This window comes from Cupressus sempervirens, chromosome 5 (assembly GCF_028749045.1).
Source record: "Cupressus sempervirens isolate cs-2001-9-10 chromosome 5, ASM2874904v1, whole genome shotgun sequence".
Taxonomy (NCBI): Eukaryota; Viridiplantae; Streptophyta; class Pinopsida; order Cupressales; family Cupressaceae; genus Cupressus; species Cupressus sempervirens.
This window is the reverse complement of record NC_143122.1, coordinates 267,873,643-267,895,414: the sequence shown is the minus strand read 5'-3', so window position 1 is coordinate 267,895,414 and position 21,772 is coordinate 267,873,643. Positions and strand designations below refer to the sequence as shown.

At 31.9% G+C, this 21,772-nt stretch overlaps 1 pseudogene; it reads left to right on the top strand.

Moving 5' to 3' along the window:
* The first annotated feature begins 7,233 nt into the window (after positions 1 to 7,233).
* Positions 7,234 to 21,472, top strand: LOC149555584 (disease resistance protein L6-like; annotated as a pseudogene).
* The last annotated feature ends 300 nt before the right edge of the window (positions 21,473 to 21,772 follow it).

The window sequence follows — 21,772 nt, the reverse complement described above, 5'->3', positions numbered from 1 at the left end:
GGTGGGTCTGAATCTTAGTATAATGGCTCTAAACTAAAGAAGAGGGTGTCATTGAACATTGGACATCCAAAGGAAAACCACTTACAAGATTCATATGCCCCCTAGGTGACAAAAAACATGCATTCTTTCCAAATGACAACAATCTCTTTTAGTGTTGCAGGTGTAAACAAGATACCCCAACAGGTAGAAAATTTGTCAAATGTCAATTTCATTTCAGAAAGTCTAGAAAAGAACACAAGTTCTGGCCAGTCATGCAGTAAATCCAGATCATCAGCAGATCATGATGCTACATTACAGATGGTGCCTCCAAGAACCAATGGTATTCAAACAAATAATGTCTTCTAGTCAAGTCATACCATAAGTAATGGATGCACATCGAATGGGTCTAGTAATAATGTTAAGAAGCAGGAATCTGAAATAAAGGGAACTGATTCTGTGGGTAATTTTAATGATATGGTTGTTAGACATTCTCGGAACTGTGATGTGAGCAATGATAATGAGAACTATATTGGTAGAAATTCTGAAGCTTATTCAAAAATTAATGGTAACAGATCATGAGAATGTCAAACATTCTACAAATGGTTTGATAGGTATTATTACTCGACATCATGCTACTAAACTTCCAAAAAATGATTCAAATGGTAAACTTGTAGCTGGTGAGCATCTAGAGAATGGTAGTGTGGTCCACAATTCTAAAGATAATGAGAGTTAGGCTACTAAGCTCCTATCCCTAGAAGATGGTTCCTTATTTCAGGTGCTTGTTTTTTGTATTAATGCTGCAGTGTATATGTTTGTTTTTGAGAAAATTGCTTTTAGTCCTAATGAATCTTTATATGTTCCTTTTGGCAGGGAGGCAAAAATGGTACTTTGCTCTGTAAGGGAAGGGAAATGAATGGGTCATGTGTAAAAGCTATGCATCCACATAGGTTGTAGAAATATAGTCAAGAAACTAAATGTATTTCCAGCCAAAAGTACCAAAAACACCATGAGGACAACCACTACCTCGTTAGTAGAAACAGATTGAAGCTTATGAAGCATCTTCCATGTCCTCAGTTTTTACAAGCATTGTCTTTCAGGAGGCATTTTCTTCTAAGAGAAATGCATATTTTGAGGAAGAAACGATCCAATGAAAGGAAGAAATGCACAAAGTTACCGCTTAAGAAGGCTGACATTTTTCTTAAGCAGAAATGCTCTGCAAAAATGCCTTTTGGAAAAGAGTATCCAGTTGCGAAAAGTTTTCCATGTTTAGTCGCTTCTAAGTATCCACAACAATCCCGTGGAAAGGGTCTACCAAACAAAATAAATGGTTGTGTTTTTGTGCAGCAAACTGAGACATCAGAAATTATAGCTGGTGTGGTTCAAAATGGGTGTAACATTGCTAAATTTTGTGATACTCTGATGCCCCTTGTAAACATGCAGCTTTCTAGTGGAAGTGGTACTAAGCTAAAGAAACAAAGAGAAGTTCTCGGCGGACTTGGTTTAAGTAAAGCTAGACAATATTCTGATGTTGAGCAAGACTCTAAAATTAGCACAAAGAAAAACTTGTCTGCTCCTCGTCAGTCAAATAATAGCTTTATAGATAGAGGAGAAACATGCCAACACGATGGGGCTCTATCTATAAATAATAGCATAGCAGTCTATTTGTGCATAAAGTGTTTCTATGGACAATAATCAATTATCTATGTCTATGCTGATGTGTTTCCATAATCTTGTGTGGTTTATGTAGGGATGAAGAATATGACCATGGCAGAAGGAAAAAGGTTAAACAAGTACAGGATGAAGATGGCATAGATGACTCTTATGGAAAATATTCCAATCGACAGAGCAATCCTTTTCAATCACTTTCAAATAGAAAAGCCAAGATTGTTGGTAAAGGGAATTCATTCACGAGAACAAATCAAGAGAAACTGCAGCACAATGCAAGATAGAGTTTTTTGTCAAGCTCAATGCCAAACCAATGTTGGGGCAAAACCTATAAAATAGAGGGAAAATCACATTGTTGGCAACCATTCAGAAACCATGGCAAACACTGCAGAAAGTTGATAATGAAGTCAAAATATCATGAAAAGATGCATTACTTCAAACTTTTTCAATGATTCAACGTTAGATCCCTACAACCATTATTTCCTTATACTTTCAAAATTCATCAAATAAATGTGAGAAATGGAGATATATTTCTACTTGTCAAACTTGCAAATATGTTTGTGGCTGAAGCAGCAAATTGAATGCAGAATTGTCAAACAACAAAATGTGGTTCACAGGTTACATATTGCGTGGAGTTCTGTTACTAGTAGGACCATATAGAGGTTAAAATCATCGTCTGAAACATTAGGCTCTGTACCTGGTTTTCACGATGAACAGGCATTGTGACGGGGTTGTTGTGGCGTCGATGCTATTTGCTGTCGGCATTTGCAAAAATATTTTAAAAATTTATATTTAAAATTTTAATAGAATAATATAATTATGTTTAAATATATGTTCATATTTTGTAATATAATTTATATTTTGTAGGATTTTTGATATGATTTATACTTTAATAAATTAAAAATTAAAAATTATATTATATTTCAGAGATGGATTTGAAATGCCATTTAGCTATGTGAAAGTTGAATAAGAGAGAACAAGGTGTGATCTTCCTAGCCTCCACTTCTATTTTGGTGAGCTTAAATACATCAAAGTCACCCAATTTCAAGTGTTTTTCTTATTCTATGAAAAAGAATGCTAATCTAGATTAGAGATCAAGACTGAAAAAATTATGCTAATCTATATGAGAGATCAAGACAAATGTTTTGAAATTGTATTAAATCTAAAGTCATTGAAGTATTCTATTTTTAGATATGAGCTAGAAGACAATTCTAAAGATGAAAATTTTTTGAATCACAAGATTCCCCTATCTTCAAAAGAAAACATTTTAGATAAACACAATTATTTTCATCAAGCAAGCAGTAACATTTGTACAACAAAAATAACCTTTAAGAACATATTATTTCTAGATAAAATAGTTTAGTTGATGATAGGACTCTCTAAAAATTTGAAGTGAATAGTGCTAATTATAAAATGTGAATAATTAAATTACATAATCAATTTGAAAGCATTATCCAAAAGAAGATATGAGGTAAAAAATTTGTAATGGTTCATCAATACAACTACATCCACTTTTAAGCAAGGAAATTTTTTGTTCTAATTTATGTTCTCAATATTTTTTTTATAGCAACAACTTGCTCTTCCATAAATGAGCATAATAGCACTATCTAGATTGTAATGAGATAAAAGAAATTAGATGAAAAAACAATGTTTGTTGGATTTCATATCCAACAATTTCCCACTTAAAACCCAACTACTACTGCACCTTTTAGAAATGTTCCCTCATTTCAAGCATATTATGAGAGTTTGCCAATACCAAAAAAATCCCTACAAAACTCAAACTTCTTCCTTTGTACTATCCTTGTCAATGAATCAGCCAAATTCACCTTTATATCAATGCTTTTAACTTGCAACTTACCATTCTTAAGTACACTCATGAAATGACATCTCAAGTTGATATATTTGATTCTATGATGAAATACAAAATTCTTAGCCATATAATTGTGTTCTTGTTATCACAAAACAAGTTAAAGACATGTTTGCAACCTAACTCACCCAAAAATTTCCTTATTTTTATAGCTTTGACAAGAGAAATGTATTCATCTTTGATAATGGAGAGACATATCACTTGTTGCAAATGGAAGGTTCACCCTAGCAAAAGTAAAACATTACCTGTGATAGATATTTGTTTGTCTTAATCATTGGCCATATTAGAGTTAAGAAAAACTTCCAATAAAACACCTTTTCCATCAAAACACAAAACATAATCGTAGCTACTTTTCAAACACCTTATTATCCATTTGACATTTCTATGATGGAATTCAACTCTTTATCCTGATATGTTTATTTGTGAAATACTCAACAGATTATAGTCAAGTCGTTCAAGCCAGTAAACATTGTCACACTTGATTTTGTCAATCAATTGGATAGTCCCTTTACCTTTCACTGTACATGGAATATCATTACCAAATTTAACACAACCACACTTGTATGGTCCAATCTACTCAAATTTACTTCTCTCACTAGTCATATGACTAGAGAAACCACTATCAATTATCCATCTGTCACTTTTGTTCACATAAGAAATTAAAGCAGTTTTCTCATCTTCATCAAAATCTTCTTTCATAGTAACATAGACAACTTCATCATCATTACTTTAAGATTCAATGTCAGTTTCTTCTTCAACAATATAACATAATTTCTTACCTTTATCATCCTTGTTCTTCTTGTAGTCTTGATCATATCTCCTTCCTTTATTCTTACTTTCCTTTCTCTCATCCTTTTCTTCCGTGTCAAGACACCTTGCAGCAATATGACCAACCTTGCTGTATGAAAAACAAATTATAGGTAGTTTACCTTTGTATTTAACTTTGCCTTTGCCAAACCTCTTTGCAATAAGTGCTTCAAGCTCATCAAGTTAATCATTAGAAGTGTCACTAGCACTTTTCACATATTTTCCTTTTCTTTTACTAAGAATCAATTATGACTTAAAAGCATATTCAATGGTAGTAGTTGTATAGTTGACAAAATTAGACATCTCAAAAGTAGTAAGTCTACCAATTACACCTTCCAAAGTCATATTGTTACCTAGAGTAGATCTCGATTCTTGTATTGCAAAAACCCTAATGACATATATAGGAAGTATATTCCTTAATACTTTGCTTATCACTCTTTAATCTTCAATCTTTCTATTTTCACCTCGAATAGCATTAAGAAACTCTTTAATTCTTGTAGAATAATGCACTATGTTCTCTCCTTCTGCCATTGTCATTTCATCAAAATTTCCCCTCAAGCTCTCTCATTTGGCTCTCAAGATGTTGTCATCTCCTCCATTCATGGTCTTTAGTTTGTCCCACATCTATTTTGTAATGTGACATTCTTTGATGTCATCAAACTTGACAAAGTTTAGGGCTAAAGCAATCTCCAACATTGTTTGGTTATGTTCTTACTTCTCTTTTCATTGTTGAGCAGTCATAGGAACAATTGTTATCTTCACATATTCATTGTCCAAAAAATTCATTGTAGCATCACTGATACTAGATATATGTAGCCTCATCAATATTTCCATGCAAGAAAGTTCTCCTTGTTCAACTTTGGTACCTCCCTTTTGTGACTCATGATCTTTTTCCTTTAGTACCTTTAAACTTCTTCTTATAAGCATCGCCGCTTTGATACCAAGTGTTAGGATGTTTAGAATTTGGAGGGGCGGGGGGGTGTGTGTGTGGGGGGTGGGTGTGGTTTGTGGTGGGATGAATAAGTTATTCAAGGTCCATAAGTACAATTGAACAATCAACTACTTAAACTCTTTTATGATTTTCTTATCCTGTGGTTTGGTCTCTACTATAATCCGATTAACAATATTAACTAGTAGTTCACTACCTTAATATAACAGACTTGCAAAATGTAAAACACCATAAAAAAATTCAAAACAAGTTTGACACTAGGATTTATGTAATAGGCACCCTGGAAATGCCCAAGAACTGAACCAACTGTTGATAAAGATTTTAATGTTTTTGTATAGATTTTGAAACCACATAACATGAACAAGAAGGAATTTATGCAAAATGAAGTTTGAACTACTGCTAAAAAATTTTAGTTTTCAAACTAATAAAATTAAATACATATCAAACTCACTAATTACTCCAGCATTATAACATGACATTCCTGTAATGACTTCCCATCTTGCTGTTTTAGTAATATGAATAGTGTTGCGCTACAATGATGCTTCAGTAAAAACTGTCGTCAATCAATCCAAGACCCTCATAAAGTTGTCACTTCACAATGGCATAAGTATCAGACAAGGAGTGAGAATGATATGAGTGAACATCCAATCTACCTGTAGCTGAAAATGCGCCCATGCTGCTTGTTAATGAAGCTGATAGCAATGAATTTCAAAGGCCAAACCCTAAGGGAATGCCGTCTAAAATGTCACAAGAGAGGATAGACATCCTCAAATGCCTAAAATAGATCTCAAACCTACACATCTATTTTTTTCTTATATCCAACCTTGCCTAACAATAGCCACAAGCTCTCCTTTTATTCCTACTTCATAGGGTTGACCACATTTCACAAGCAATGTGGGATAAATAAAAGAAAAGAAAAGGAAAGAAAAGGCTAAAGGTCACACAACTAGATAACTACCAAAGTGGGGACATTACAGTCCGCCCTCCTTGAAATTGCTTGTCCTCAAGCAATGTCAGTCTTGTTTGCTGTAACACCTACTCACTCTCCCAAGTAGCATCTTCCTTTGGCAGGTCTCTCCATCTAACTAAATATTCTTTAATCACGTTGTTTTGAAGAATCCTTTTCCTAGTATCCAGAATAGCCTTAGGAATCAATACAATCTTCCCCTCCTCATCTAATGGTGGAAAATCTGCAGAAGGCACAACTCTCTGACTGATGGCTTTCTTAAGCCTTGACAAATGAAACACATTATGCACCTGGTTGCCCGTTGGAAGCTTAATCTTGTAGGCAACCTAGCCCACCCTGCGAATCACTCTACAAGGACCTTAAAACCTAGGTTTCAACTTCTCTACTCTACTCTTCTTGAGTGATGACTATCTGTATGGTTGTAGCCTCAAGTAAACTATATCCCCGACCTCAAAGCTATGCTCTATCTAGTGCTGGTTAGCATACAATTTCTACTGATTTTGGACTTGCTATATATTCTCCTTGAGCACCCTCAAAATATCCTGACTATCCTGTAAGAAATCTTTGGCTTTGGGCACTCTATTATCCCCCAAGACTAGATCCATGAAGCTAGGTGCTTCATAACCATACAGTGCCATGAATAGAGTCATTTTGATGGACATATGATAAGTGGTGTTATAACAATATTCTCCCATATGTAGCCATTTGACTCAAGCTCTTTGTTGTGTAGTTACATAGTTCCTTAGATATCCTTCCACCCATTTATTCACAATCTCCATCTGCCCATCTGTTTGGGGATGACAACTAGTGCTATGTGTAAGATCTGTGCCACACAATCAAAACACTTGCTACCAAAAAACACTCATAAATTTACTATCTTGATCATTGACAATGAAACTAGGTAGCCCATGTAACCTGAATATCTCTTTGAAGAAAAGATCCACCACCTGTGGTACTGTGTAAATAGATGGAATAACAAAGAAGTGAGAAAACTATCACATGGCATCCATATCTAAAACTATCACACACTCATCTGCATCTACTTCTGGAGAATCCTTTCTCAGATACGAACCCCACTCTACTAAACTTGCCTTCCAAAGTGACAAGAGGTACCATGTGTTTCTGAGTTTCAGGGGACAAGATGTGAGGAAGACTCTTGTTGACCATCTATTCGAAGCCCTCTCCGTTGCAGGACTGAACGTGTATAAAGACGATGAAAATTTGGAAAAGGGCGAAGAGATTTGGCCAAGCTTGAAAGAAGCAATAAATGGCAGTGCCATATTTATTCCCATATTTTCCAAAGGGTATGCACAATCAACTTGGTGTCTCATGGAAGCTGCTGAAATGGTGAGGACCAATGGCCTCATCATTCCTCTGTTTTATAAAGTGGATCCAACTCAAGTTAGATATCCAGAAAAGGAGAATAGTCCCTATTGGCAATCATTCCAAAGGTATCGCAGACAGTCAGGAGAAGAGATTGAGTGGTGGAAGCACGCCCTTGGTAAGATCTGTCCATGCCTACAATTGTATGGCCATTCACTTCGTCACAGGAGAGAAGACATTGACCAATGGATTGATGCCCTTTTCAAGATCTGTGATCGCTCAGGTCGGTCCATGGACATAGCAGACGGGTATGTACTCAACCTCCTTACTTTTTGCTTGCGTTTCTGTTTTATTTTGCGCTTGCTGCTGGATTCACGTTATCCGTGCCTCCACTTCGATATAAATTTTTGGAACCAGGATACTAGGGAAGGGTCTCGGACCGTAGTTCAATGAAAATTGTGACTGTATGTTGAACTTTATCTAGCAGTATTTAGGTGGGGGCGAGGGGCAAGATTCTTTTCACTTTTGTTTTGTTTCAATGTTACGTCATTTTAATTCTATTGTACTTGCATTTATAAAAGGTATGGCAAGATATATAATTTTTAAAGTGTATTAGGGGTTGAAGGGATTTTCTTAATTTTATCTTTATTTGTTCTTATTTTCTTTTTTGTGTTGTTTTCTCTCTTTTTCCTTTTTTTCTTCATTGTCTTTTTCTCTTATTTGCTCAAATTTTTTTTTTCTTGGTTTGTGTGGCCTTCTTTTTCTTTTTCTATTTTTTTTGTCCTTTTTCTACTTATATCATTTTCCTCCTCTTCCTTTAACTTTGTCTTCTTCTTTTGTTTCTTTCTTCTTCATCTTCTTCTTCCACTTTATTTCCCTCTTCTTCTTGTGCTTCTTTCTTCTACATCCTCTTCTTCTCCTCCTCTCTTTACTTTTTCCTCTTCTCCTTATGCTTCTTCTTCATCATCTTCTTCTAATTTATCTTTCCCTTCTTCTTGGTCTCCTCGTCCTCCTAGTCCTCCCTCTTCTTCATATCTCCTCCTCCCTCTTCTTTATATCTCTACCACCACCACCTTCTCCTCCTCCTTACTCTTCTTCCTTTCTCCACCTCTTCCTCCTCCTCACCCTTATTCTTGTCTCCACCTCCTCACCCTCCTTACTCTTCTTGCTATCTCCACCTTCTCCCCCTCCTTACTCTTCTTGCTATCTCCACCTCCTCCTCTTTCTCCTCTTACTCCTCGTCTTCCTCCTCCTCTTCTATTTTCTTTTCATTCTCATCCTCCTCCTCCCTCCTTTCTTTCTTCTCCTTCTCTTTCTTCCTTAGTCCTCTCCTCCTCCTCATTGTTCTCTTTCTTCTTCCTCTCCTCCTTCTCCCATTCCTCTTCTTGTTCTTCCTCCTCCTTCCTCCTCTAATATATAAAATTAATCATATCATTTTTTAGGAAATTTACAGACTTATTTGATTTTTTTAAATATATTATTATTTGAATTATTAAATGTATACAAGCCATATATGTAATATTTTTGGAAAGGTTATTGGTGAATGGTTTACAAAACTAATTGTTTTTAAAAATATCATTATTTGCAATTATTCTTTTCATTTTTATCTAGTAAATTTTAATATTTTATTTAGAAATATTAATTTTTTTTAGACTTTAATATATTGAATTAAATAGTTTATATATAATAAGAATTTGTTTCTCTTTTCAAATTAATTTTCTTAATAAATATTATTCATTGTTTAGTTATTTTATCCATTATTATTAGATATTTGTCCATTGTAATCCATGTCAGTGGAACACTTAGAATCCTTATAAGCTAAACTTGCATCCATGCCAATAAAATAGAACAAAATTTAATATCTATAAAACTAATTTATAATAACTACCAAGTTGTAAAAAATACATAAGACTTGAGAGGGTGCAACAAACCTCCCTTATTGCCCTAAATAATTTTAAATATTTTTCTTTCATTCCTTTTGTGAGCACCCATTTATTATTTGAATATTTCTGTCTTTGATCTCCAAATAGCTCAAGTTTTAGCTTGTCAGTTAAAAAATCGTGAATTTATGACTTGTTATCCCATCAAAGACTATAATATTTGGAGGAGTCTAAAATAAATATAAATATATTTAAAAATAGTAAAATAATAAAAATGTAGAATAAAACTAATTTTTAACAAGTTCCATAGAGTGATTGCTATTTGTTGCTATAGTTAAGTAAGATAATTCATAATTAATAAATTGTTTGAAAATTTGAACAATGTTTATATATTTTTTTACAAGAGGTTGAACTTTATGTTTGATAAATTTAAAAAAATGTGGGTATTATAATGTTTAATAAGTATATTGAATAGGCATTAAAGGTCAATTAGGAAAAGTAAAATTTAATTTAAATTTAAAAATTAAAAATATAGCATGTCTCTTAATGAAAAATTCAAGTGCATGTTTTTTTATAATTTTTGTGAATAAAATATGTTTAAATAATATAATCTATAAATTAGCCTGAAAAATTGGAATATGGAGAACCCTCTAAAAAATGGGCTCCTATAACAACAAAAGAATTTAGCCAATTATTATAGTATATAAAATTTATAAATAAATTTAAGACCTATAGAAATATTTAAGTTTTGGTGAAAATTAATAAGATTTCAAAGAGAGGAAATATTGCCTACCACAAATAAACCAATTATTTCACATAATAAAATATCATATTTCTTTTAATAAATATAAATCAATATATACATGATTGATGACTATTCAATATTATAAACAAGTGCTACATAGTGTTTAAAGTTTTTATAGTTAAAATTCAAATAATATATTTAATGTTTTTGTTACAAGATTATAATTGTTTGAAAACAATTGTAATTATATTAATTTTATGAAAGATATATAAAAATTCTTAAAGTAAACATGTGTAGCTTGAAATAAATTCTAATCGTGAAAAAATAAATAGATAGTTATTCTCATATTAAGTATTTTATTAAGATAAACATAATTTTGAGTGAGTTTAGTACAAAATCTTAATGAAAAATTGAATTTGAAGATAGTAGAAAGATTAACTCTAATCTTATAATTTTTATACATATTTTACATTGTATATATAAAAATCAAACAATTATAATAACAAATAAAAATATAAACTAATGTGTAAAAAATTAAATACTTGCATGACAATGTGAAAACAAAGTGGCTAGTACTTCTTTTGTTAGTAATTACGCCGAGAGGCGTTCTCTACAGCCACAGCACGACAGTTACAATGTCAATAAAAAAGAAAATGCCGGCTGTGGGCTGCAGAGTAAGGCAGTAAGACCGCCTGTCAGCGGCAGTTATTGCCGCCCCTGACATGCATGTCAGTGGCACTGCCGCTGACAGCATGTCAGGGGTGGCAGTAACTGCCGCTGACAGGCAGTCTTACTGCCACATAAAACAACACCCCATGGGGTGGTGGGGGTGATGGCCTGTCACCCCATTTTATTTTATTTTTTAATATTTTTTTTCAACGAAACAGATAATGTGGCAGGTTAATGTATTTTTTTTAAATATTTTTTTTTGAAAAAAATAGATAACGACATGTAGACACACTATTTTTTTTAATTTCCTTGTGCAATATTGTCTTATTGGCGTTTTTTAGTAATTAATTTGAATTTTGTAGAGGAGTTGAGGAGTGGAGATGTGAAATTTGAAGAGTTCTTTTAGTGGAAATTGAATAGTTTCTTCGTGGGAGATGAAGAGTTTTTTCTCTGATTATAAAACACTCATATCCTCTCATTTTTGCTCTTCATTCGTAGAAGAACAGATTTGCAGAAGACAGGGTTTGAGAAAAGCTTTCATTGCTCTTGAGAGGTAGAGCAAACTTTTTTGGGAAGAAGAAAGGGAGATACATCATTTAGAAGAGCATTTTACATTTGAAGATCAACAAGGAGATCCAAAAAGCAAAGTAAGCTTTTTGTTAAATTTTTTTTCCCTATTAAGTTTTATTTTGCATTTTGATTATTATCTCCATTTAGAATAGTAGTTACACTATTTACATTTAGTTGTAATTTATTTCTTATATGACATTTTTAAATTTTTACATTGTTCTATACAAAATTACATTTGCATGTTTCATGCATTATTGTTTTTCATATTTTTCAATGTATTTTTTAGATTAATCTTGTATTTATTTTCCATAATATTTCATATGGATGGCAATTCCACCATATCAATATGTTTTATTTTTAAAAAAAGTGATTTATAAATTTAATGATTACTATTTTCATTTACAAAAGTAGTTTGATTTATAATAGTTTTTTATTAAGATTAGTATATTAATATTCTGAATTAGATTACTATTTTGCTTAAAATAGTTTTGTACTTTACATTTAGATTATAATTGATCATAACATATTAATATTTGAAAAGTGGATGGCAATGCCGCCATTTTTCAAATATTTTATTAAAATGCCAGTTTATTTATTTTTAAATATAAAAACTTAATTTTATAATTTTAATTTTGTTACTTGAAAATTAGAGTAGCCATATCTTTTATTTTAATTTATGCTTATTTTTTTCATGCAAATTTTAAATAATAAATATTAACTTTTAGGCATCAGTCTTTAAAGAATGGAAGGCAATGTTGCCATTTTTAAAATATTATAATAGTAAGCAATTTATTATAATGTTAACTATATCTCAACATATTTCTAATATTTGCATTAAGAGTAGTATATTGATTTAGAGTATCATTCTGAATTAGATTACTATTTCAATTATAACAGTTTTGTAATTTACATTTAGATTAAAATTAATCTTTACATATTAACATTTGAAAAGTGGATGGCAATGCCGCCATTTTTCAAATATTTTATTAAAATACCAATTTATTTATTTTTAAATAAGAAAAATGAGACTTATACTTTTAATTTTGTTGCATAACCATATATTTATTTTAATTTATGTTTCTTTTTTATATGCAATTTTAAAAGAATAAATATTAAATTTTAGGCATTAATCTTTATACTGACACATTAGAATGTAAATACTTCATAGAATAACAAATATTACTTTGTTTATATTTATGTAACCATGCATTTTATTATGAACATTTTACAAATATTTAACTTTGTATTGATGATTGATTTATATGTTTATAAGGAAATAATGAAATACTCATTTTTTTATTGTGTTAATGCTAAAGGTTTTTTTATTTTGTTAATGCTGAAGGTATAAATAAAACATGAACTTCAATAATGGGATGAAAGTTGAAGTTTGTTCTCATGACGATGGCTTGCAGATTCAATTTTTTCAGGCATGGAAGCCTCTAATAGACAATCAAGCATTGTCGACATTAGCCCAACTTCTTCTGTACAGTCAAATAATTTTTTTCAGACAGAGTTTCAGAAGAGTGCACACATAACTAAACAGTGTTGTACAACTATGGTAGAAGCACTTCAGAATGCAACTTTATCTATTGATCATGTACAAGAGATAGAGATAATGGAGATGGAAGATGTTGCCAAATATGTACGCAACACATCTGCAAAAGTAGATGCGTTTCCATCCATGATGAAAGAGGTCTATGATGATCATATTACAAACAAAGGTCGTAATACAATTTTAATATCTGAAGAATATGTGATGTACTTACATCATTATGGAGAGCTATACACATGGTCCATATGATGATTTTACATTTTTCAAATCTTCACTTATTACTTTATGCAGATAATTGTACTAGGAGATATTGTTCTCCTTCCATCTATGTATCGAAATAATAAATAAATGATTTAACTTTTTATCTCAAATTCTTCTCAACTATACTTCAAAATATTTGAAATGCTTTTTGTTGACCTTTGTTTTTGTATTATTAAAGCTTTTACATGAGATATATCATTAATATGTTGATCATTAAATTATGTATAAAATTGATGTGTTATTTCTAACTATTAACCCACTCTAAAGCATAATATTCATTTTATACTCATTTTAAGTGTAATCATTACCTCAATAATGTTTAGTACTCCTTCATTGTACACTATTCATGCTAAGCATAATTAACATTAATTAATTGTATATTTATAAATGTAACTAATAAAGTTATAAAACTACATAAGGAACATTTTAATCCTTATATTGTTCTATTATGCTAATAGGCATGTGTAAGGAGAACGAGCTACCCTCCTAAATGTAATTCTAAACATAACAATAACCGTGACTTTGACTGTGGTCCTACTTCTCCCCTAACTCTAATCCTAACCATAATTCTAATGCTTTGTCTACCCCTAACTCAAACTATAACCCTAACTCAGATTCTAACCATAAACCTAATCCTAACCCTAACCCCTACCCTAACCTTTTATGTACCCTTATCTCTAACCCTAATTGTAATGCTAAACTTAACCTTGACCCTATCTCTAACCCTAACCCTAACCCTAACCCCAATCCTAACCCTAACCTTAACCCTAACTCTAATCCTAACACTAACACTGACTGTACCCCTACCCCTAACTCTAACTCTAAATATAACTCTACCATAATTATAATATAACCCTAACCCTAACCCTAACTTTAATGCTGACTGAAACCCTAACCCTAACCCTAACCTTAACTCTAAACTTAACCTTGACTCAAACTCGTACCTTAACCTTAACCCTGATGTAACTCTATACATATCCCTAACTCAATATGTAAAACTAACACTAACCATAACCCTAAATCTAATCCTTTCTCTAACTCCAACCCTAATCATAACCATAACCGAAACCCTATCGTACCCCAAACTCTAACCGCAAATCTAACTCTACCATAATTGTACTTTAATATTAGCCCTAGCCCTAACCCTAAATCTATCCTTAAAGTTGACTCAAAACTCTAACGTTAACCCTAACTCTAACATTAACCCTAATCATAATATGTAATCTTTTTGAAACTCTAACCCTAACCCTAACCCTGACTGTAACCCTCCCCCTACCTCTAATTGTAGCCCTAAATCTAACTCTACCATAATTGGACTTTAACTCTAACCCTAGCAATTATTTTAACCCTAATCATAATATTAAATGTCTTTGTAACTCCAACCCTAACCCTAACCCTAACTATAAGCCTACCTCTACCTCTAATTGTGGTCTTAAATCTAACTCTACCATAATTGGACTTTAACTCTACCCCTAAAAATTATTTTAACCCTAAAGCTAACTCTAACCCTAACCCTTTCTATACGCCTATCTCCAACCTTGACCCTAACTCTAATTCTAACCCTAACACTAACACTGACCCTAATCCTTAACCCAATCATACCCCTAACTCTAACTCTAACTATAAATCTAACTCTACCATAATTAGACTCTAATCCTAACCGTATCCCTTTGTTTAATCTTCACTAAAACCCTAACTCTAACCTTAACCCTGACTCAAAACTCTAACTCTAACCTTAACCCTAACTCAAAACTCTAACTTTAACCTTAACCCTTACTTTAATATTGAAAAAAATCCTAACCCTAACTCTAACCTTAACCCTAATTCAAAACTCTAATTCTAAACCTAACCCTAACTCTAACCCTAACAATAGTCATAATCCTAAAATAACCCTAACCACAACTCTAACTCTATTTGTAACTCTAATCCTGACCCTAACTCTGGCTCTAATTGTAACCCTAACCGTAATTCTAATTAAAATCCTAACCCTAACCCTAACCCTAATTTAAATCTTAATGCTAACCCTAACCTTTACTTTAGTCTTGATTAAAACCTTAACCCTAACTCTAACCTTAACCCTGATTGAAAACTCTAATTCTAACCCTAACCCTAACTCTAACCCTAAAAATAGTCATAATCCTAAAATAGCCCTTGCCCTAGCCCTAACCATAACTCTAACTCAAATTGTAACTCTAATCCTGACCCTAACTCTAGCTCTAATTGTAACCCTAACCCTAATTTAAATCTTAATGCTAACCCTAACCCTATTTCTAACCCTAACCCTAACCATAACTCTACTCTTAAATATAACAATTTACCTAATAATATCCTTAAAATAAGATTGAATCAAAGTGATGCAAATAAACAATATATATAGAATTAAAAAAAAAAATGTTGAAGAATGATTTTATACTAAGTTTATATGACTACAATTTTATAGTAAGTTTATACAACTAAATTTAAAAAGAAAAAAATAAATCAATACTAACCATACCAAAAAAAGAAAAATTAAAAAATCATTTCTCTGTTGCGCCGCGATTGCTACTAGCTTATATATACCTATATATATATATTACGCCGAGAGTAATCGTTCTCAAGGCGCCTATTTTTTTTCATAAATCCCAATTATAAAATAACCTTGAGATTAAATAAAAATAGGCGCCTCGAGAACGATTACTCTCAGCGTAATATATATATATATATATATATATATATATATATATATATATATATATATATATATATATATATATATATATATAAGCTAGTATAATAATTTGTATTAGTAGTATAGTAATTTGTTTTATAATAATAATTCTCATTTATTTAATTTGAGGTTAGTGTAGTAATAATTGTAATTGATTTTTAAAAATTTGTAAAGATCAATATTTTATATGAATTATATTGTATACTGTATAGTTATTTTATAATAATAATATACTAAAAAAATTAAATGTAAAAGTAGTATATTGTGTGATGTTTAAAAATTGAGGGTCCTTGTCCTCTTTAGTCTATTTGAAAGACTTAATTTTTTGAATCTTATGAAATTGAAAGTATTTAAATTGTACTTTAATTTTCTTAAATACTTATATAGATGAAGGTTAATGAGAGTATCACATAATCATCACTATAGACTAGAAAAAAATGTAATCTATGTGAACCAAACGTTCATCAAATTTATTTACTTAAACTTTTATTTATTTCATCACATTCACCAACTAAATTATACAAAAATGTAGGGAAGCATCTTAAAAGTTTGTGAATATTTGAAGGGACAGTGTGCATGTCCCCAAAGATAGCTCTTAATTAATTTCATTGATTTATAAATATAAGAAATGTACATATGTACTATATAAAATATTAATTTTATATAAAATTATTTAATAGATATTAAAAAAAAATTCACTAATTACAAGATAGTATTGTGCTTTAAGTATCCCTTATTTATTTCCTGTATATAAGGCAAAAAAAAAAGATTGACTGTCCTCAACTTTACTTTAACATTCCAATTCCTCTGCTAGTGAATATATCACTTTTTGGAAAGAGGATTCTAATTAGACTTGGTACATCTAGAAAATTAGAAGGAAGTGAAGATGGAGTTAGCAATAGAGAACCCAAGGAATAAAAGCTTGTCAACAAAGCTTTCAAATTCTAATATTATACTATTCTAATACAATACTATGATGAGCATTGTATTTTAAAATTTGGAATTAATGTAAACTATGGCAATCAATTTTATTAACTAATTATTAATAATTTTTATTTTTTTAAAAATTATTAAGTATTTTGATTCTTATAAGCTTTTTCAAATAAATTAATGTAAACAAGTTAAATTTTTAAATTTTAAATTGATCAAAATTATTTTCTTGTACAAGGATAATTCTATTTGAGGTATATCTGTTTGCACTGGTCAAATAAATGTACAAAATTTAAAAATACAATTTTGGAGGAGAAAGATAATAAAATATTTTATTATTTCTCATATTTTTATCTGTATTTGTTTTCTCTAATTTATTTATTAAAAATATTAAACAATATAATTTAATGTAAGATTTTATATCTTCTCTATCACTTCAATAAACTTATTATTTATTTGAGACTTATGTTTTGCCTTTTTTTTTACTATTAGTTTGGTCAAACATTGTGCACTCTAACTTTTTTATTAAAGAACATTTGTAATGTCACTTATTTTATTTTGTAAAGAATTTTTTTTTCTAATTGGTTTAAAAAAAAAAAAAACTCAACATACTTTAAAAGCAACCAATAAAAATACGAAAAAAAGAATATTTCTAAAATTCTATGCTAATTCTGTTTATATTCAATATTATTTATATTATTTCATATTTATCAAAGCCATTTATATATGATTCAATGCTAATTTAGTTTATATTCAATATTATTTATATTATTTCATACTTATCAAAGACATTTATATCCAATTCAATTCAATTCAATTTAATAAAGATAATTTATGTTATATATTTGATTTCTATTTGAATTAAATAGTTTTAAAATATATTTATTTAATATAAAAAGATCATTTTAACATAAAGTATCCCAACTATTATTTAATTTAAAAAATATTCTTTGGTTGATTAATTATTAAATAATAAGTTTTTGTCAACTTTTTTCTTATCAAATTTTATATATATTACATTCAAGGTATTTTTTAGTGGCTAATATTCTCAAATTGGCTAATTTTAGAATTTTTTGGCTAGTAATTTAAGATTTGATACAACCTAAATCACCATAGTTTTATAAAATTTAGTTTTAGAATAGTTAAAATCGCTCTATAATTTATTTTATTGAAAAATTTAAACTCAGATGTTTGCCACAATATTCAACACATGATTAGATTTGAGTCACCTAAATATAACATATTATTGGAGAAATTAAATTGAACTACCAATAATTATCATAATTATTAGTTACTTTAGGGATATATTGCCAATATTAAATTTTCACTATGGATTTAAATCCTCATAATATTCGACGAGGTAAAAAATGTTCAATTTTGATTTGTAATATTCTATGGTGATTAATGAACTTCCTATTATTATTGAGATTCATCAATATTTTATACAAAAAAAATTGTGATACAAAAATAATTGCTAATATTCAGCATATTTAGAATAAAAAATTGAGAGATTCGCCAATAGAAATATATATATTTTTTTCAAAATAATGAAAGATTCATCAATATTTTATATTTTTTTGGAGGTGGCTTTCCTAAAGTTTACCTTGATTACATTTAATAGATCTAAATTATTCAATTTAAATAAGTATCAATTCTATTCTAAATTCGACTGATCATAAAAAATTTCTATTCTAAATTCTATTTTTCCAACCAATACAATTACTATTAGTAAATGTAAATTTTTAATTAATTTCCAAATGTTCTATTATGATTTTCTGAAAGGAAATTTCTACAAAATTGATAACTGCTTTATTTACTAAAAATTATTTGGAACAGGCTAATCTCTATAAAAAAAAATACTACAGACAAAACAAAGTATACTTTTTTTTTCAGATTCACGTAAAATTTTCAAAAGAATTCATGATGTTTTTGATGGAGGATAGCTCATTCCAAATTATTTCAAGCAGCACCAAATATTCTTGCAGACCTCATTCAATATATACAAAGGGATAGAACCATGATAAATTAGAGCTTTTGCAATGTGCACTGACCTAGTCTGACCATTGCAGCTTCGAAGCTCGGATGATATAGAGGGTGGTGAATGACCTCATTAAGACTTTAGAGAGAGTGCCATTACAAGTTGCCAAGCATCCAGTGGGATTGGAGAACGTCAAGAATGTTCTCATTCATAAATTAAAGCCCCATTCAGTCGATGGGGTAGTTAAAGTCGGAATATGGGGAATTGGTGGTATTGGCAAGACCACAGTTGCCAAGGAAGTGTATAATGAAGTTTATCTTGAATTTGAAGCTGCTACTTTTGTATATAATGTTCGTGCCACTGCTGCAGAGTCTGCAGGTCTTACAAATTTACAGAAAAAGATTCTCGAAGATTTAGCCAAACATGATAGAGATGTGGGCAGTGTTGATGAGGGCATACATTTACTCAGAGAACTTTTGGGAGGAAAACGTGTTCTGCTTATTCTAGATGATATGGGTGCTGATAATCAAGTTGATACTCTTGAACAGTTGAAAGCTTTGGTTGGGGATTGGTTCGCCTCTGGCAGCAGAGTTGTTATAACATCAAGAGACAAAAATATTCTCGAGCTTGCCGGGGTCTCAAACGAATGCATCTATGAGATGACTGGATTGGAGATTGAAGAAAGCCTCCAGTTATTTAGTTGGCTTGCTTTTCACAAAAAATCTCCAAGTCTCGGTTACGAAGATTTGTCCAGAAAGATAGTGGACGCTTGTAAAGGACATCCTCTTTCGTTGGAAGTGATTGGATCCTCCTTATATGGAAAGCAGGGTAACATGGGTTGCTGGAATGAAGCTCTCCATATCATAACTCAGAATTCAGACATCTACAAGAGACTTTACATCAGTTATAGTTCTCTTAGTGACGAGGAAAAAGAAATATTTGTGGACATTGCTTGCTTCTTTATTGGAGAAGACAAAACACTGCCCATCATTTTCTGGGAATCCTTGTATAAGAAGGTGCACACAGCTATTTCTAATCTTTCCATGAAGTTACTGATAAAAATTGGTGACATAGGATTATTTGAGATGCATGACCATTTGAGAGATATGGGACGGACCATTGCTGAGAAAGAAAAAAGGGGTACCCGCAAATGGGAGCCTGCTCATTTAAGCATCGCATACAACAATTTGTCTCACCTTCGGCTCATTGGAGGCGGTCCACAAAGTCTCGAAATGCTTTGCAGAGAAAATCTTCGCTATCTTCATTTGCAGAATCTGAGCATTCAATGTATGAGTATAGAAGATACGCTGTCCCTGCTTCCCCGAAGTTTGATATGGCTACGTTTGGAAAATTGCTCCTTTGAAGTTGGAACAAATAGGGCAGTTAAGAAACCACGGAAAGCTCGACACTTAAGAATTGTGGATAACATTTGACAATGTAAGATTATGCAAATAAACGGTTGTAGTGGTTTGGAGCTCATTTCAGTTCCTAATCTCCCTCATAGCATTATCAACTTGTCACAGCTGTATCACTTGGACTTGAGAAGGTGTGAGAGCTTAGCCAGCCTCCCTCATTGTATTGGCAACCTGTTACAGCTCCAGCACTTATGTTTGAATATGTGTAAACACTTACAAAGCCTCCCTCATAGCATTGGCAAGTTATCATTGTTGCAGGATCTGGACTTGAGATATTGTATCAGGTTAAGTAGTCTCCCTCAAAGCATTGGTAATCTATCATTGTTGCATGATCTGGAATTGAGAGGGTGTAGGAGCTTAAGCAGCCTCCCTCATAGCATTGGCAATCTGTCACAGCTCCAGACATTGGACTTGTCAGGGTGTGTAAGCTTAAGCAGCCTCTCTGATAGCATTGGCAATCTGTCACAACTCCAGACATTCGACTTGTTAGGGTGTGAGAGCTTAAGAAGCCTCTCTGATAGCATTGGCAATCTATCACAGCTCCAGACATTCAACTGGTCAGGGTGTGAGAGCTTAAGCAGCCTCCCTGATAGCATTGGCAATCTGTCACAGCTCCAGACATTTGACTCGTCAGGGTGTGAGAGCTTAAGCAGCCTCCCTGATAGCATTGGCAATCTGTCACAGCTCCAAAGATTGGACTTGACATGGTGTGAGAGCTTAAGCAGCCTCCCTGATAACATTGGCAATCTGTCACAGCTCCAGACATTGGACTTGACATGGTGTAAGAGCTTAAGCAGCCTCCCTGATAGCATTGGCAATCTGTCACAGCTCCAGACATTGGACTTGAGAGGGTGTGAGAGCTTAAGCAACCTCCTTGATAGCATTGGCAATCTGTCACAGATCCACACATTGGACTTGACAGGGTGTAAGAACTTAAGCAGCCTCCCTGATAGCATTGGCAATCTGTCACAACTCCAGACATTGGACTTGACACGGTGTGAGAGCTTAAGCAGCCTCCCTGATAGCATTGACAATCTGTCACAGCTCCAGACATTGGACTTGAGAGTGTGTGAGAGCTTAAGCAGCCGGACTTGAGAGGGTGTGAGAGCTTAAGCAGCCTCCCTGATAGCATTGGCAATCCGTCACAACTGAGCTTAAGCTCCCTCTTAAAATTTACAACTTGTGGCGGTCAGAGCAGCAGGATTTGATGGATCTGGAAGGAGATGATAACTTAAACCAGTCAGAATGCAGCTCTTAGACTTCAGATTCTGAAACTATATACTTGTCACAGTTGCAGCAATTGCATTGAAACTTGAATTGATATATAGACTTAGATAAATTGTGACATCATTGGCAATCTGTTACATCTGCGGTGGTTTCTCCTCGGTATGCTTCCTAATCTATAGCGTTGAGGGGATTCTAATCGGGACATTTATAGTCCTTTTACATGGGAGGTAAATATTAACTTGGTATATTTTTATATATAAAATTGAGTTTTACAAGAGCAT